The sequence below is a fragment of the Scyliorhinus torazame genome, chromosome 2 (genome assembly GCF_047496885.1).
Source record: "Scyliorhinus torazame isolate Kashiwa2021f chromosome 2, sScyTor2.1, whole genome shotgun sequence".
In the NCBI taxonomy this organism is placed as follows: domain Eukaryota; kingdom Metazoa; phylum Chordata; class Chondrichthyes; order Carcharhiniformes; family Scyliorhinidae; genus Scyliorhinus; species Scyliorhinus torazame.
The window spans coordinates 98,839,796-98,858,711 of NC_092708.1; the positions used below are offsets into that span (position 1 = coordinate 98,839,796).

Consider the following 18,916-nt stretch of genomic DNA (forward strand, 5'->3'; position numbering starts at 1 on the left):
GCTTACTCTCATGTACCTTGTTTATGACAGATGAATTAAATTGTATTACTTAATAATATCCCTGTTGGTGGGGTGATCTTTTGCAAGCATATACAGACCCCTTGCGCCAAATGAATGCATCAGAACTGACACAGTACTCTATTCTCCCACAACCTCAGCACCTATAAATAGAAATTAATTTTTTCCTATGCTGCAACATGAGAAACTTTAGTTATGAGACTAGATTGAAGGCTGGGTCTGTTCTTCTTAGAGAGAATAAGGCTAAGAGGAGATTTGATAGAGATGTTCAAAGTCATGAGTAGATAGGTAGAAATTTTCATGCTGTAAACGTCTATGACTCTATGACTCTAAATTGCTCCCCTCGCAAAATGATCAAGAATGAGAGGGCACAGACTAAAGTGATTTGCTAAAGAAGCAAATGTAATGCGAGAAAAAACATTTTCAGATGAGTGGTTTGGGTCTGGAATGCACTGCTTGGAAGTGTGGCTCAATCGAGGCATTCAAAGGTCTTTTGATGATTACTTGAATAGAAACAATGTAAAGGGGCACAGGGAACACAGGATTTATGATTCTCAAATGCAACGAAGTAAATAAAATACTTTAATATAGCATTGTGAAAGAATCCGGAGTTGAATGATGATGACCTAATTACAGTTTATATAAAATCATTGAGTGGATCATGCATTCAATAGACTTGCAAAGTAAAGAAAACTCATTCAATTGGCTATAATAAAAGCAAAATATTGCGGATGTTGGAAATCTGAAATAAAAACAAAAAATGCTGGAAAATCTCAGCAGGTCGGCAGCATCTGTGGAGCGAGAAACAGAGTTAATGTTTCAAGTCCATATGACTTCTTATGAGCTCTGACAACTGACTGTTGTACCGAATTTGAATCCATTGAAAAATGAACTCTTAAGGGTAGACTCGAAAGCTAGTAATCCACAATAGATTGTCCTGAACCATCACAAATGAAAAACATTATACACATTATACAAATGCAAATTCAAGGAAATAACATGTGCTACCTTTTAACTCTTCACAATTAGTGCCAATGGAGTACTGTAAAATACCAAAAGCGCCTCTTTCAAACACAAATCTGAAGATTGATGGCTATACTACTAAAGGGCAGAAATTGTATTGTAAAAATGAATCATGGAGCTCAAGAGAAAGAATTTATAGGGGGTGCAAAGTTTGGTGTAATTATTGGGATTTCACAGGAGTCCATGTGATCCCCTGAGGTTTATAAAATGAGAGCATGTCTATGAAACATAACAAAGCTGATTAGCTATGTGACAGATATCAATGTGATTGATAATAATCAAAATTAATTGACTAAGCAACAGGAGGTTTATCCTTTTTCCAGTTCTCTCCTTCAAACATGGGTGCTTGCTGAAATGCAGTCCAACAGTTGCTTGAATCCCTCCAGTACCTTGTAGTGAATGTTGCCACAGATCACACCCAAACACAATGCTGTCCCTCTGCCCTCAAAACTGCAGACACTTCTTTCTCCCCCAAAACCCTGCGTGCAGATGGACACTGGATAGCAATAAAGCTGCCTGATTTCTCCCTCTTCCTTTTTTTTTCTTTTAAAAAAAAAAATTTTTTTTATTAAAGGTTTTCATAAAATATCAACAACAAAATGAGAAAGAAAAAGAACCCAACAAGGTTAAGTACAAAACACAATCTAAAAAAGCAACCCCCCAAACCCCTCCCCCCTGTACATAAATAATAAATTAACATTAACACCCCAACTTAACACAACAGGTGTATACACCCCCTCAGACCCTCCAGTGTAAATAACATAAACAAAAATAAAGTAAACCCCCAGCCCCCCCCCCCCCCCCCCCCCCCCCCCGAGCTGCTGCTGCCATTGACCAATGTCTATCGTTCTGCCAGAAAGTCTAAGAACGGTTGCCACCACCTAAAGAACCCTTGTACCGACCCTCTCGAGGCGAATTTCACCCTTTCCAATTTAATGAACCCTGCCATATCGCTGATCCAGGATTCCACGCTTGGGGGCCTCGCATCTTTCCACTGAAGGAGAATCCTTCGCCGGGCTACCAGGGACGCAAAGGCCAGAATTCTGGCCTCTTTCGGCTCCTGCACTCCCGGCTCCTCTGCCACCCCAAATATTGCGAGCCCCCAGCCCGATCTGACCCTGGATCCTACCACCCTCGACACCGTCCTCGCTACGACCTTCCAAAATTCCTCCAGCGCTGGGCATGCCCAGAATATATGGGTGTGATTTGCTGGGCTCCCTGAGCACCTAACACACCTGTCCTCACCCCCAAAGAACCGGCTCATCCTTGTCCCGGTCATGTGTGCCCTGTGCAGCACATTAAACTGTATTAGGCTGAGCCTCGCGCACAAAGAGGAAGAATTCACCCTCCCTAGGGCATCTGCCCACGTCCCCTCTTCGATCTCCTCTCCCAACCCCTCCTCCCATTTACCTTTCAACTCCACCACCGAGGCCTCCTCCTCCTCCTGCATCACCTGGTAAGTTTCCGAGATCTTCCCCCCACCACCCCCCTCCCCCCCCCCCACCCGCCCCGAGAGCACCCTGTCCTGTACTATGTGTGGCAGTAGCCGCGGGAATTCCGCCAGCTGCCGTCTGGCAAACGCCCTGTAAGTACCTGAAGGTGTTTCCCGGGGGGGGGGAGCCCGTACTTCTCCTCCAGCTCACCCAAGCTCGCGAACTTCCCGTTCACAAACAGGTCCCCCAACTTTCGTATCCCTGCCCTGTGCCACCCCGAAAACCCTCCATCTGTTCTTCCTGTGGCGAACCGGTGGTTCCCCCGTAATGGGGTCCACGCCGAGGCCCCAACTTCCCCCGTATGCCGCCTCCACTGCCCCCAGATTTTGAGGGCCGCCACCACCACCGGGCTCGTGGTATACCTCCTTGGAGGGACCGGCAGCGGCGCCGTTGCCAGCGCCCCCAGACTCGTACCCACACAGGACGCCGTCTCCAGCCTCTTCCATGCAGCCCCCTCCCCCTCCATCACCCACTTGCGCACCGTCGCATTGGCGGCCCAGTAGTACCCACAGAGTTTGGGCAGCGCCACCCCCCCCTATCTCTACTCCGCTCCAGGAACACCCTTCTCACCCTCGGAGTCCCTTGCGCCCACACAAACCCCATTATACTCCTGTTAACCCGCCTGAAAAAAGCCTTCGGGATAAACACGGGGAGGTACTGGAACAGGAACAAAAACCTTGGGAGCACCGTCATTTTGATTGACTGCACCCTACCCGCCAGGAACAGCGGCAACGCGTCCCACCTCTTGAACTCCTCCTCCATTTGCTCCACCAGCCTTGTAAAGTTAAGCCTATGCAGGGCCCCCCAGCTCCTGGCCACCTGGACCCCCAAATATCTGAAGCTCCTCTCCGCCCTTTTTAGTGGGAGCTCGCCAATCCCCCTCTCCTGGTTCCCTAGCTGAACTACGAACAGCTCGCTCTTCCCCATATTGAGCTTGTACCCCGAAAAGTCCCCGAATTCCCTAAGGATCCTCATTACCTCTGGCATTCCTCCCACCGGGTCCGCCACATACAGCAGCAGGTCGTCCGCATAAAGCGACACCCTATGCTCCTCCCCACCCCGCACCAACCCCCTCCAGTTCCTCGACTCTCTCAGTGTCATAGCCAGGGGTTCAATCGCCAGTGCGAAGAGCAGGGGGGACAGGGGACACCCCTGTCTCATCCCTCGGTGCAACTGAAAGTACTCGGACCTCCTCCTATTTGTGGCCACACTCGCCATCGGGACCTCATACAACAGCCTAACCCACCTGACAAACCCCTCCCCAAACCCGAACCTCTTCAGCACTCTACCCTATCGAAGGCTTTCTCAGCGTCCATCGCCACCACTATCTCCACCTCCCCCTCCCTCGCCGGCATCATGATAACGTTCAAAAGCCTCCGCACATTCACGTTCAACTGTCTCCCCTTCACAAACCCCGTCTGGTCGTCATGGATGATCTGCGGCACACAATCCTCAATCCTCGTGGCTAAGACCTTCGCCAGCACCTTGGCATCTACATTTAGCAAGGAAATCGGTCTGTAAGACCCACATTGCAGGGGATCCTTGTCCCGCTTCAGGATCAAGGAGATCAGTGCCCGGGACATCGTCGGGGGTAAAGCCCTCCCCTCCCTTGCCTCATTAAAGGTCCTAACTAACAGCGGGCCCAACAGGTCCATATATTTTTTATAGAATTCGACCGGGAAACTGTCCGGCCCCGGTGCCTTCCCCCCCTGCATGCTTCCTATCCCTTTGATCAGCTCCTCCAGCCCAATTGGGGCCCCCAGTCCCGCCACCAGTCCCTCTTCCACCTTTGGAAACCTCAATTGGTCCAGGAAACGGCCCATCCCTCCCTCCTCCCGTGGGGGCTCGGGTCGGTACAATTCCTCGTAGAAGTCCCTGAAGACTCCATTGATGCCAACCCCACTCCGCACCACGCTCCCTCCCCTGTCCTTAACTCCCCCGATCTCCCTAGCTGCGCCTCGCTTCCGAAGCTGATGCGCCAGCATCCGGCTTGCCTTTTCCCCATACTCGTAGACCGCCCCCTGGGCCTTCCTCCACTGCACCTCCGCCTTCCTGGTGGTCACCAGGTCGAATTCGGCCTGGAGTCTGCGCCTCTTCCTCAACAATCCTTCCTCAGGCTCTTCCACATACCTCCTGTCTACCCTCACCATCTCCCTCACCGGCCTCTCCCTCTCTCCCCCGCTCCCTCCGCTCCTTGTGGGCCCTAATGGAGATCAGCTCTCCCTTCACCACCGCCTTCAGTGCCTCCCATACCATCCCCACTCGGACCTCCCCGTTGTCGTTGGTCTCCAAGTACCTCTCTATACTTCCTCGGACCCGCTCGCTCACCTCCTCGTCCGCCAACAACCCCACCTCCAAGCGCCACAGCGGTCGCTGGTCCCTCTCCTCCCCCATCTCGGTATCCTCTACTCTCGCTATCAGCGCCCTACTCAAAATGAAAAAGTCGATTCGAGAATAAGCCTTATGGACATGTGAGAAGAATGAAAATTCCCTAGCCCCCGGCCTTGCAAATCTCCAAGGGTCCACCCCTCCCATTTGGTCCATAAATCCCCTCAACACTCTAGCCGCCGGCTTCCTACCCGTCCTAGACCTGGAGCGATCCGGTGCCGGATCTAACACCGTGTTAAAGTCTCCCCCCATTATCAGGCCCCCCACTTCCAAGTCTGAGATCCGACCCAACATACGCCGCATAAAACCCGCATCGTCCCAGTTCGGAGCATACACATTGACCAGTACCACCCTCTCTCCCTGCAACTTACCACTTACCATTATGTACCTACCGTCTTTATCTGCCACAATGCTCGACGCCTCGAATGACACCTTCTTTCCCACCAAGATCGCCACCCCTCGATTTTTGGCATCTAGCCCCGAGTGAAACACCTGACCTACCCACCCTTTCCTCAGTCTTACCTGGTCTGCCACCTTCAGGTGTGTCTCCTGGAGCATAACCACATCCGCCTTAAGCCCCTTCAGGTGCGCGAACACGCGGGCCCGCTTAACCGGCCCATTCAGTCCCCTTACATTCCAGGTTATCAGCCGGATCAGGGGGCTACCTGCCCCCCTCCCCCGCCGACCAGCCATGACCCCTCCTTAGCCAGCCACGCACCCGCACCCCACACCCGGCCCGTTCCCCACAGCGGCATACCCCCGTCTCGACCCCCCCCCCACTCGCTCCAGCTCCTCCTTGACCTTAGCAGCAGCAACTCGATTCCTGAAAGAAACCCAAAACAATGCAAAGGCCCCCCCACCCCGCGAACCAAAAATAGGCATAACATATCCACCGCAGTCCCCAATCGCCCATCCCGACCCTCAGTCTGTGTCCAGCTTCTTGGCCTGAACAAAGGCCCACGCCTCCTCCGGAGACTCAAAATAATGGTGCCGGTCCTTGCAGGTAACCCACAGTTGCGCCGGCTGCAACATGCCAAACTTCACCCCCTTTTCTCCCTCTTCCTTAGCATTAAGGCAAGTTGTATTGTGGAGTGATGTCCTGCCTGAGATCCGTTAGTTCAATACAAGCTGGAATTCAACCTGGGATCTTTCCTTGAAAAGATATCAGGCAGCTTTACGTTGATGACTTACAAATCTAGGATTGCAAAGAATCAGCATAGAAATGGGTCATTTGCCCTGATTAATCTATGCCAGTTCATACTGTTCACGAACTTCCTAACACTCTAATTACTTCTGCCCATCCCGCTGCCAGATCCCTCTACTCTATTTCCCTTTTCCTAATGTATGCTCTACAAATCTTTTTTAAAATAAATTTAGTGTACCCAATTCATTTTTTCCAATTAAGGGGCAATTTAGCGTGGCCAATCCACCTAGCCTGCACATCTTTGGGTTGTGGGGGCGAAACCCACGCAAACACGGGGAGAATGTGCAAACTCCACACGTACAGTGACCCAGAGCCGGGATCAAATCTGGGACCTCGGCGCCGTGAGGCTGCAGGGCTAACGCCCTGCGCCACCGTGCTACCCTGACAAAGGTTTTTAAAACATGATTTGCTCCAACCACTTCATCTGGCAATGAGTTCCATGTGTTAATACATTATAAGAAGTCTTACAACACCAGGTTAAAGTCCAACAGGTTTGTTGGACACAGACTTCTTACTGTGCTCACCCCAGTCCAATGCCGGCATCTCCACATCATTAATACATCATGTCTAAAATCTTTACTTGAGCTGTTCGTGGCTAACTTCATTTAAGTTTCCTTGTTCTGGGCTCCACCATGTGGAACCAATTTCTCCACATCCACCTCATCAAACCCCTTACTAATTTTAAAGACAGGCGGACAGTTTAGCTCACTTGGCTAGCCAGCTGGTTTGTGATGCAGAGCAAGACCAGCAGTGCTAGTTCAATTCCCATACCAGCTGAGGTTATTAATGAAAGCTTGCCTTCTCAACCTTGTCCCTGACCTGAGGTGTGGTGATCCTCGGGTTAAATCACCACCAGTCAGCTCTCCTGCCTCAAAGGGGAAAGCAGCCTATGGTCATCTGGGATTATGGCAACTTTACCTAACCTTTAAAGAGTTCTCCTCTTAAAATTTCCAGAAAAAAAGAGGGCAGCTTCCTCAATCTTAGTAAAAACTGAATGATAGTTTCTATTCGGTAACCCTAAAGTATAATTTGATTATTCCTTAATGGCTCTAATTGTATTTTGTTATTAATATTATTTTTTAATATTATTTTATATTTTCATTTCACATTTCCTCTTTGCCTAATGAATTGTTTTTTCCCCCTAAACGCATCAGATTTTCTTTTTTCATCTTTCCATTTATTGATTATTTTTTTGTAGATCCCATTTTATCCTCACCTTTTTATTTGCCCATGACATCTAATTTGTGACTTCTTATTTTTCCTGAATTGCATCGATTTTTCCCACTATTGTTCTATCTCTTTTCCTGTCAATATTTTTCTCCAGTTTACCTTCCTTAACTCCACCCTCATTCCTATATTATGAGCTTTTTAAACAAAATATTACTTTGGTATGTATGCTATCTAGATCTCTCTTAGTCATTATATTGAACTTTATTATATTGTGAATACTACTCCCTAGATGTACTTCTACACCTACTGCTCCAATTCATTTCCCACTATTAGCTTTAGCAGTGTTCCTTCCCTTATTAGGGTTCTTACATATTGGAACAATTGGAATCTTGTGCACACTATAAGAAAGATCATCCCCTTCCCCTTTTTTACTCCCTCTCCTTTGCGGTTTATTTGGCAGTGGAAGCAGGTTTGGAGTGTAGGTCAGGAGTTAAAATTTCACCGATGTATGATTCTACCATTTTTTACTTAGTTCATAGATTTGCCTGAGTGTTTCTCCCTCCACTTCCTTTCTACTAGAACATAGAACAGTACAGCACAATACAGGCCCTTCAGCCCACGATGTTGTGCCGACCATTTATTCTAATCTAAGATCAACCTAACCTACACCCATTCAATTTACTGCTGTCCATGTGCCTGTCTAAGAGTCGCTTAAATGTCCCTAATGACTCTGCCTCCACCACCTCTGCTGGCAGTGCATTCCACACACCCACCACTCTCTGTGTAAAGTACCTACCTCTGACATCTCCCCTATACCTTCCTCCAATCACCTTAAAATTATGTCCCCTCATGACAGCCATTTGCACCCTGGGGAAAAGTCTCTGGCTATCCACTCTATCCATGCCTCTCATCACCTTGTACACCTCTATCAAGTCACCTCTCTGCCTTCTTCGCTCCAGTGAGAAAAGCCCTAGCTCCCTCAACCTTTCTTCATAAGACATGCCCTCCAGTCCAGGCAGCATCCTGGTAAATCTCCTCTGTACCCTCGCCAAAGTATCCACATCCTTCCTATAATGAGGCGACCAGAACTGGACACAATATTCCAAGTGTGGTCTAACTAGGGTTTTATAAAGCTGCAGCAACACCTTGTGGCTCTTAAACTCAATCCCCCTGTTAATGAAAGTCAACACACCATACGCCTTCTTAACAATCCTATCAACCTGGGTGGCAACTTTGAGGGATCTATGTACGTGGACCCCAAGATCCCTCTGTTCCTCCACACTTCCAAGAATCCTGCTTTTAACGCTGTATTCAGCATTAAAATTCGACCTTCCAAAATGAATCACTTCACATTTATCAAGGTTGAACTCCATCTGCCACTTCTCAGCCCAACTCTGCATCCTGCCAATGTCCTGTTGTAACCTGCAACAACCCTCAACACTATCTACAACCCCCCCCAACCTTTGTGTCATCGGCAAACTTACTAACCCACCCTTCCACTTCCTCATCCAAGTCATTTATAAAAACCACAAAGAGCAGAGGTCCCAGAACAGATCCTTGCGGGACACCACTGGTCACCAACCTCCAGGCGGAATACTTTCCATCCACTACCACTCGCTGTCTTCTTTCGGCCAGCCAATTCTGTATCCAGACAGCCAAATTTCCCTGTATCCCATGCCCCCTAACTTTCTGAATGAGCCTATCATGAGGAACCTTATCAAATGGCTTACTGAAATCCATATACACCACATCCACTGCCCGACCTTCATCAATGTGTCTCGTCACATCCTCAAAGAATTCAATGAGGCTTGTGAGGCATGACCTGCCCCTCACAAAGCCATGCTGACTATCTTTAATCAAACTATGTTTTTCTAAATAATCATAAATCCCATTTCTCAGAATCCTTTCCAATATTTTGCTCACCACAGACGTAAGATTGATGGGTCTGTAATTCCCAGGGATTTCCCTATTCCCTTTCTTGAACAGGGGAACAACATTCACCTCCCTCCAATCATCCAGTACTACTCCAGTGGAGAGTGAGGATGCAAAGATCATCGCCAACAGCGCAGCAATCTCCTCCCTCGCTTTCCGCAGTAACATTGGGTATATCCCGTCAGGCACAGGGGAATTATCTATCCTGATGCTTTTCAAAATTTCCAGCACATCCTCCTTCTTAATATCAATCTGTTCGAATCTATTAACCTGGTTCACACTGTTCTCATGAGCACCAAGGTCCCTCTCTCCAGTGAATACTGAAGCAAAATATTCATTTAGGGCCTCCCATCTCCTCAGACTCTAAGCACAAGTTCCCTCCACTATCCCTAATCGGCCCTACTCTCACTCTGATCATCCTCTTATTTCTCACATAAATGTAAAATGCTTTGGGATTTTCCCTAATCCTTCCCACCAGGGCTTTTTCATGCCCCCTTCTAGCTCTCTTCAGTCCATTTTTGAGTTCTTTCCTGGCTACCTTGTAACCCTCTAGAGCCGAGTCAGATCCTTGCTTCCTCAACCTTATGTAAGCTTCCTTCTTCCTCTTGACTAGAAGCTCCACTTCTCTTGTCATCCAAGGCTCCTTCACCTTACCATTCCTTCCTCGTCTCAGTGGGACATGTTGCTCTGTTTCTCTGGTTATGAATATGGCGGTCAATATGGTCACCTTCCTTAATCCTAATTATGTTTGCTTTAGAGTCGCCAGGTATCTCTCGATACCGCCATAAGGTTCAAACTCGAATACTGATCAAAGAGCCAATACACCAGTTAGTTAGATCAAAGTCAATACTATTTATTTACACACACAGTAAGATCTACTCATGCACAACAGTATTACAAACTAAACTATCTCTAACGCTAACGCCTATACTGAGCTTCGGGTGCCCACGCAGTCAGAGGAACAATGGCCGTTGTTCGGATCTGCGGCTGTTGGGTTCGAAGTGGTACAGGAGAACAGCTAAGGTCGTCCGTCTGTTAGCGAGCGTTGACCTTGGACTTACTTGCTTCAGGTGCAGCTGGTGGATGGGTCTCTCCGCTTTGAGAGCCAAATCCAAGAGAGCGATTCTCTCTTGGGGGTTTCTTCTTATACCCGGAGGGGCTTCGCACGCATTTAGACGGGCCTTAAACTTGGCCCCAATTAATTGTCGGCCTATCTACATATTGAGTCAGGAATCCTTCCTGTACACACCTGACTAAATCTGCTCCATCCAAACCATTTGCACTAAGGAGGTTCCAGTCAATATTAGTGAAGTTGAAGTCACCCATGACAACAACTCTGTTACTTCTGCACTTTTTCAAGATCTGCCGCTCAATCTGTTCCTCTATCTCTCTGCTGCTATTGGGGGGTCTATAGAAAACTCCCAATAAAGTGACTGCTCCTTTCTTGTTTCTGACTTCCACCCATACTGACTCAGTAGACAAATCCTCCTCAACTACCTCCTTTTCTGCAGCTGTGGTGCACTCCCTAATTATCAGTGCCACACCCCTCTTTTACCTCCCTCCCTATTCTTCTGAAAACATCTAAACCCCGGAACATCTAACAACCATTCCTGCCCCTGTGAAATCAATGTCTCCGTAATGACCACAACAAAGTAGTTCCAAGTACTGATCCATGCTCTAAGTTTATCTCCCTTATTTCTGACACTCCTTGCATTGAAACACACACTTTAACCCATTCCACTGAGTGCAACTTTGCCCTATCAACTGTCTATCCTTCCTCACAGACTTGCTGCATACTATTTCTGCCTGTTCAACAGCTGCCCTATCCTCTGATCCATAGCGCTGGTTCCCATCCCCCTGCCAAACTAGTTTAAACCCTCCCGAAGAGCTCTAGCAAACCTCCCACCCAGGATATTGGTGCCCCTCCAGTTTAGGTGCAATCCGTCCTTCATGTACAGGTCACACCTTCCCCAGAAGATATCCCAATGATCCACATATCTGAAGCCTTCCCTCCTGCACCAGCCCTGTAGCCACGTGTTCAGCTACACTCGCTCTCTGTTCCTTGCCTCACTTGCACGTGGCACTGGTAGCAATCCTGAGATCACTACTCTGTTTGTCCTGCTCTTTAGCTTCCAACTTAACTCCCTAAAATTACTTTTTAGATCCTCATCCCTTTTCTTAGCCATGTCGTTGGTGCCTATGTGCACCACAACTTCTGCTTGCTCACCCTCCCTTACTATTTGGTGATGTGTAGTACACATCTAATAGTGTAACCAATCCCCGAGTTGAATTTATTCCAACTATATGGAATTGGTTTCTATCTCTTTAGCTCAGTCCTTTCTTGCTAGTATCATGTTATTTCTGACCAAAACAGCTATCCCACTATCCATTCCTTCTTCCCAATTATTTCTATATTTAACACCCAGCAATATTTAGTTACCAATCGTTTCCTGTTTGCAGCCATATTTCTGTTATCTAATTACTAACGGTTATTGCCTCCAATTTCCCTTTTGTTGCTGATATTGTGCACATTGTTGTACACACAATATAATGTTCTCTTATTTTTAATTATTCTTGATTTTTTTCAACAGTTATTTGATTATTTCATAACCATTACTGTTCCCTAAATATGTGTTACCTCTATTTCTTCTAGTATTCGGACCTTTGTTGTTTCGTTGTTTTCTTATCTTTAGGTTACTATTATATCCATGGAATCCTTACCACCACCAACCCCTGATTACTAATTTAGCATCACTTTTACAGTCTATTTATTCTTTCCAATAGGGCATCAGTGTAAAAATGCTAAGACACAGAATTTTGAAGCAGAAAATACAAAAGTGTATGAAACATGTAGATGTCATCAGCAAAGGAAAAATAAGAACTTGAGTATAATTGTTGACCATTCACTAAAAGTGGAGTCAACACAAAGCTATTATCAATGGGGCTAATCAAACGGGAACTCTGTGGACTTTAACACTGTATAACTCATTAGTAAATTTGCACTTAGAATATTGTCGACAGTTTTAGGCATCTTATCATCAAAAGAAAATTGAAAGTATTTTAAAGAAGATTAAAGAGAGATTAAAGAGGGGTTTTTATTCAAAGCTTCGAAGAGTTGAACTTGGCTTTCCTAGCAAAATAATTGAGGATAAGGCATGATATATGTTTTTAAAGTAAGAATAAGGATAATATAAATTTAAACAGGTATTTAACATAGACTATGACAAAAGATCATAAGTACAAGACTAGGATGCAGTATACGCAAAAGGGACCTCACAAAAAAAAAATTAATTCTGCATTAATCAAAATCTTTCAATGCGCAAATTCCTGTTTAAATTGAGGATTGAATGCTACAATAATGGTGGGGCTGAAATTCTGCTCCAATTCATTACTGGCTTAAATGCATTCTAGATTCAGCGTCAATGCATCTGATCTGTGTTTGCTTCAGATTTTCCAGTGGATATGCCCTGAAGTCACAGGGAATTGGTATTTCTCCATGCTATGAGCCTTATTATAGCAATAGTTTTGATAGCAATAATTTTGGGGCAAGTGTTTAGAATGGGGCCTGGAAATTCTGATGATTAACTTTTTGGTGACATTAGACTTCATGTTTTTGCTATTTTGGTTTCTCAGCAAGAAACTATTACTTACTTTTTTAAATTTGATGTTTATTATTTGGTCCCACCTTTAGTGCTGGACTCCACCGACACCTTGTCTACTTCAAAAATATATTTCCTGCTAATTTTCCTATCTTATTTCTGGTGGTGACACCTTGCTGCAATATAGTTTAATGGCCACCAGGCATCCTCATCCAAGAGGTCATTATTCAAGTGTGAATCGTACTCGCGTCTGTCAATGGGAAATGATGATGATCTATCCTGTCCTTTCATAACATCCAAACACAAACATGTTGAAAAAGGCTTCAATGTTTCTCACCGCAATGCAGGAGAATTTCTCACTGGATAAACTCATTGCACTGACACATTGTGGGAGCCCAAGTTATATTTCCCTCCAACTTTATATTAGATTATATCTTTTTTGCACTTATTCAAAAAATTGTAGGAAAATCAATCTCTATGTACATATAGAAGTTTGGAAAATAAGATGTTATTATATTGATGTACAATTAATAAATTGTAATGAATAGATTAATAAATCTATATTAATAAATTGGACGCTCCATTTCACCTCTAGTAATGTCAACCAGAAACATTAATGTTACATGCTTCATTGTTTATTTCTGTTATATTAATTTGTAAACTATAGCAAGCCATTGATAAATAAAATATTAAGTAACTGAATTTTCTTCCTGGGCTGAGTTAAACATGCAAAATTAAGTTGATATTCTCTATTTGCTAAGTTTTATCAGTTTTATATTGAAGGAACCTTCACTTGATTTATAAAAGAATGTATTTGCTTTGGAACAAGACATCGGCGATGTCCCAAAGTAACTTGTACTTATTTATTTGAATTATAAATGCCACAAAATAGCTTATTTTTATCAGATAGAAATCTGCTATCTATGCTACAAATGGAATATATCATGGTTATGGATGATATACAATAATTAACATAAAGAGTGAAACATTATATTGACTAAATCTTGCTATTAAAATGAGCAAGTGTTGCATCTGTTGTGATAATGCCAGCCCAGCACAGTAAATTAACATTTAATTAAAAGTGAAGATAGCCATGATTTTTAATGATAAAATACATTTGTATTAAGTTTAATTCAATTCCCTTAACATTCATAAAATATGACACTTATTTAAAGTTACATTCTGATTTGGGGAATTGTTGATTTATTCCAATGTAACTCAAATTACCTTTACTGAAGTAGCTCCCAATTTCTATATTGTTTCACTAACAAAAATAATTTGACAACAAATATCAGAATCGTCAAAATAAAAACTGGAGAAAACTATGTGCTTTAGTGTAACTGTGATATTGTACTTCATGTGAAAGGCATACGTGGAAATGATCAATATTATGGTAATAACTCAAACGAGAGTGTTAAACCATTGATTCTCACCTAAGTATGGAGGGGAAAATATTGACCGATAGAATGGTGACAGCACACTGGGAGGCCATTCAGGCCGTTGTGTCCCTGCCGGCACCCTGCACGAACAACTTTTTTTTCAGTGCTAATAAAGAGAAATTGTATCCCGTTCAAATTAATTGTTTTTCGAAGTAGGCTTTTGTTTTGCTCTATGATATTAATGAAATTACCACATTGTATACTGAAGCGATCAAATTTGTATTCCCGGAATGTAGCAGTACCAAAAATCAATAACTGCAAGCACAGCGCAGCTGTCTGATGCAGATCCTTGGGTCAGTTTATAATCAAAATAATTACTGCCATATAACGAATTGAACACTTCGCTTATTTTACAGAACCACTGCATCTTTGGGAAAAAGAAAGCCCAGGCACTTCAAAATGATTTCAGCACAAGATGTTTTCTTGTGAAAACGACCGATTTGAATAGCTTAACACTCCGCATCTTCCCCATATACATATATATGTGCGTGTGTGTGTGTGCTTGGATTGCAATCATTGTACTTGCACTTATTATGTTACAAATGACCGCGGTAAAGGGGGCTGGCTGCATGGGCTGACATTGGGCATCGTTTTGCGAGAGAGGGACGAGAAGCTTTTAAAAAAATGAATTACAATTCTCACGTGCTGTGATAGTTTATGATCCTTTAAAATAAAAGATGGGAAGTTGCGTTTTAAAGAAGAAAACCCTCAGTTGATTGTTTGGAAGAAAAAGGTGTGTGTGTAGGGGGAGTGAGGAGAGGAGGTGTGGGTGTGTATGTGTGCGTGCTTGCTCTGGAGACTATAATCTAGTGTTTTTCCCTGCCGCTAGATGATAAGCTGTTGGTTTCATTTAGGCAAAATGTTTCTTGTAGCAGCAAGTTTCATTGTTTGAGCCATGCCTGACGTCACCAGTTCGTGAACCACATGCATTGAAGCCGAAAAAGTCTCGGTCTCCCCCGCCCCCCCCCCCCCCAGCTTCTGGTGAATTAACGAATTCTCCCCCCCCCACCCCTCTCTCTCTCTCTCCTCCCGCCTCAGTTAAAAAAAAAGTTTCGAAACGAAAACAAGAACGTTAACAAATAATTCCACCATCTGTCCTCCAAACTCCCGGCGTATCCGGAAGGGAAGTAAGTCGATGACATTCGCGAGCTAGGTGAGTTGCATTTTCTTTTCGCGTTGATGTACATTATTTATACGTTTTAATTTATTATTTTGGAGGAGGCTTCCCGGGGGGGGGGGGGAGGAGGAGGAGGAATGGTGGTTGGTGTAGGCAGGGGAAGACAAATAATTGATAAATGTGAGGAGTAGTTGTTGGGGGAGGTGAGAGAAAGAATTAGTAAAATATTTATAGGGCCGGAGAAAGTCCTGGGGCTGCTCGGTGAGGTCCAGCCGGTGAGGCTGACTCTTGTTCTCCCTTCACTTTGTGTCTCTAACTGTCTCTTTACACATGTCGCTTCGAATCGGAGCCTTTTGTAGCGGAGAGCGGCTCCCCGGAGAAGGACTTTCCCCTTTCTTTAAAAAACACACACCTCAACGGGCACGTTCGCGTGTGTTGTCTTTTTCTTTTAAAGAGTAATTTCCATCCGCGGCGGTAAACTTGGGTTTTGACCGTGAGGTGTCTTTTATTTTTAAATTATTTTTTTTGAGGGGGAGGGGGGGGGGGGGCATGAAACAGACGCGTTAGTGTCCCGCTCGCAGCCGCTTTCTCTTCCCCCCCCCCCCCCCTTTAACCATTGGATCCACTTTCTCCTAGTTTATTTTCAAAAAAACACAACAAACGGGCGCAGCACAGTCTGCCTGAAGAAGCGGCCCGCGGAGCTGTGTTTAAATGTGGACAAAACGCTGGACACGGACGCCGTGTCATGTTCGGGGACGGACCGAGGATGGTTTGTGGTGTGAAAGCGGCCTCCCCCCGCCCCGCACCAGCACCCCCCGCAAGTGCCCCCCTCTCATCATATCTCCTCCCCCCGCCGGGGGTCCGGCTGCTGGGCTGGGCTGGGCCGGGCCGGCCTAAACAACACGGCCCCGGCGTCACCCGTCACATCTGCTACGTCCCATCTCATCTTTCCCCGTCAGCGCACAGACACCAATATGCTTCACTCAGATCAATTATGCGATAACTCCTCTTGTCTTTGTGTAAAAAAAAAAATTATAATCTGGTGACTCCCCGGGTTTCCGTGTGGGTGCACAGCCCCCCCCCCCCCCCCCCCATCTCCCTCCTCCTTTGCCTCTTGCTCTCCTTCTCCATCCCTCCCCTCTTGCTTTTGTATCTCCGCCGCTTCCTTATTCAAGCCGGCTGCAGGCGAGTTGTTGAAATTTATCCCTTTGTGTATATTACAATATCCTCCATTTTTCTTTTCTTCAAAACAACAACCCTTCGCCATCTTGGGTAATGTGTTTTATTTTTAAGTCTTTTGTTTAGAGGAAGGATTTTAACCCCCCCCCCCGCCCCCTTAAGTTTAGGCATGGTTTCTGGGGACGGTGACGTCATGTAAAGTTTAGTCCGCTTTGCCCTTCTTGTATTTATGGCCTTTTTGTTATTCATCCTGGTCTTGGAAAGACTTTGTTTCTTTCATCATCTGATTGTTAGCTGCTTCAATTGCAACAGTTTTTTTTAACATGAAAGAAATATAGAGGAACTTTTGATAAGCTTCATTGTGGGTTTAGAATGACAAATACACTAATAAATTCCCAGTCATAAAAATAAGCATTTTGTGGAGCAAGTCCACTGCTGTTCCTTTGTTAAGTAAAAATCTGTGCATTGTATACTGTATTTTTGAAAAAAGGGAGTTTGCTTAAAATGCACAAATTTGGTTGAGACAAACCATCGGTGACATCCAGTACTTCAAAATGAATGTATCACAGACAATCATGGAAATATGAATATTTTGCACACCAATATCTGCTGGCATTTATGTAGTTTAGTTTAGAGATTGATGATTAAGTATGCAGTAACGTGTTTAATAAACTATACATTCAATTGTAAGAATCTCAAAGTGTAAATAGTAGAATGGTAATAAATAAAGATCATATTTTTGAAGAGATTCTCAAGCTTCCAAGATTCTCTTTTATGCTTCTTTAAAAGCAAAATCTTTTAGAAATAGATTTGCTTACAAAGTGTACATGAACTGGTAGGCCCACAATGTATTTCTCGTGTTATCTGCAGCTTTGATTATAAGACTATACTTATGTACTGCCTCATTTTAACGAAAGAGCCAATTTCAACTGAGCTGCATAACCATAGTTGGCAGTAAGAGCAAAGTTGTAAACATTCTAAATTGAATTTGTTTAAAAAAGATCCTTGTCTTACCTCTGGCTATATTCTCGTGTCAGGTTAGTATGAGTTTAAACAAAGTGGTACTGTTCAATTTTTATACCTGTGAACAATAGAATTCTCTTTTCATTGTGCAAAGTTCTGAGTCCCTTGGCAGAAAATAATAAAAAGAAAATCAAGTTGGAATGCCAGGCAGAAATCGGCTACGTTTTAGCTTGAAAATATTGTTCAAGCTTTCAAGTGGTTTTGTGGTTTTATGAGCTACCATATTTTTAAAAGTCTTTGTAGTGGAGAAATTTAAAGACATGTAGAAAAACTGCTTTGTCGTTTTTATATGTAACTACTATTTTCACAAGGGAATGCACTGTAATAGGATACTTGAATATTAGTAACAAACCCCATTCTGTTAGTTACTCTGATCTTGAGTTTTTTAAAAAATGTAAAAGCCCAAACAGCAGATGGCTTTAAATTATACATGCAACAAAAGCCTGCAAGATTTGGCAGATTAAGCAGGGGAAGTAAGCAGATCAAAGAAAAACAAATTATTGCTTGCATCATAATTGAATTTCTTATCCAGAATTTCTTGAAATGCTGCATTTTGTATTGTGGTTGGATATTTCTTTAATTGTTCTATTTACACTTTTTATGCTGGTGTACTAAGTAAAGTAGGTCTTGCGATTAATGAATGGACTTTCCTATTATTGTTTGATCTGATGTTTGTGTTGTAAGATGTTTCGTAATCAAGACCAATTAATAAATAGTCTAAAGTTTCTAACTACTTCTTGAATCTGAGCCATATTTTGAGAAAGAAACATACAAGTTTTTCAAGGTTACGTTAACAATTAAATGAACTTTGCGGCTGAAATGTAATGTATACGTTCTTTACCCCATCTCTGATGGTGAGAAAAATATCAATAGCTCACCTTCCTTTTCACCAGGTAATACCAGTTTGGAGTCAATCATCAGTTTGATGCAAGAATAAATCTTGATTCTGAATTGTGACATAAAGGGAACAAGAAAAATAATTTTGCTGGTGCTTCTAATATTCACCCATCATCATTTAAAACTGAGAATTCAAGTACAGTTTTCCCAGTATTACAATTGAGACCTGATCATATTTTCAACAATAGCACAGTATTAATATGCATTGAGGCTCTGTGAATATCTCCATAGTTTTTTGCTACCTATCAGAAATGTTTGTGTGAAAATTGCACACAGTATTAATAGTGGTATAGGTAAATAATTGTTTTTGTTGCTAAAACTTTTGTTACGGTGCTTACTTAGTTTAAAAAAGGCACAAGGTATTTCTTTGTTTAGCTGTTTTTGTTTTGTCAGATGAAATGTGAAGGAGCAGATGTTTTGCCAAACATCCTGAT

The 18,916-nt window shown here is 43.9% G+C and overlaps 1 protein-coding gene and 1 long non-coding RNA gene across 9 annotated transcripts in view; one reads left to right on the top strand and one right to left on the bottom strand.

Annotated features, from left to right (window-relative positions):
* LOC140389981 (uncharacterized) overlaps positions 1-18,916 on the bottom strand; it is a 222,113-nt gene that overhangs the window by 167,430 nt on the left and 35,767 nt on the right. For 2 of the 3 annotated variants that reach the window (XR_011934529.1, XR_011934528.1), the window contains 2 exons: positions 18,464-18,531; positions 17,577-17,643 (listed from right to left, as the gene is read on the bottom strand). This is a non-coding gene — a long non-coding RNA (uncharacterized lncRNA). The remainder of the gene's footprint in view (positions 1-17,576; positions 17,644-18,463; positions 18,532-18,916) is intronic. The other variant, XR_011934530.1, reaches the window with a different exon arrangement.
* baz2ba (bromodomain adjacent to zinc finger domain, 2Ba) overlaps positions 15,263-18,916 on the top strand; it is a 603,362-nt gene continuing 599,708 nt past the window's right edge. For 5 of the 6 annotated variants that reach the window (XM_072474620.1, XM_072474664.1, XM_072474673.1 and 2 more), the window contains exon 1: positions 15,263-15,419. The gene's annotated coding sequence lies outside the window, so the exon portion shown is untranslated. Of the gene's footprint in view, positions 15,420-16,539; positions 16,656-18,916 lie in introns of those variants that run through there. The other variant, XM_072474644.1, reaches the window with a different exon arrangement.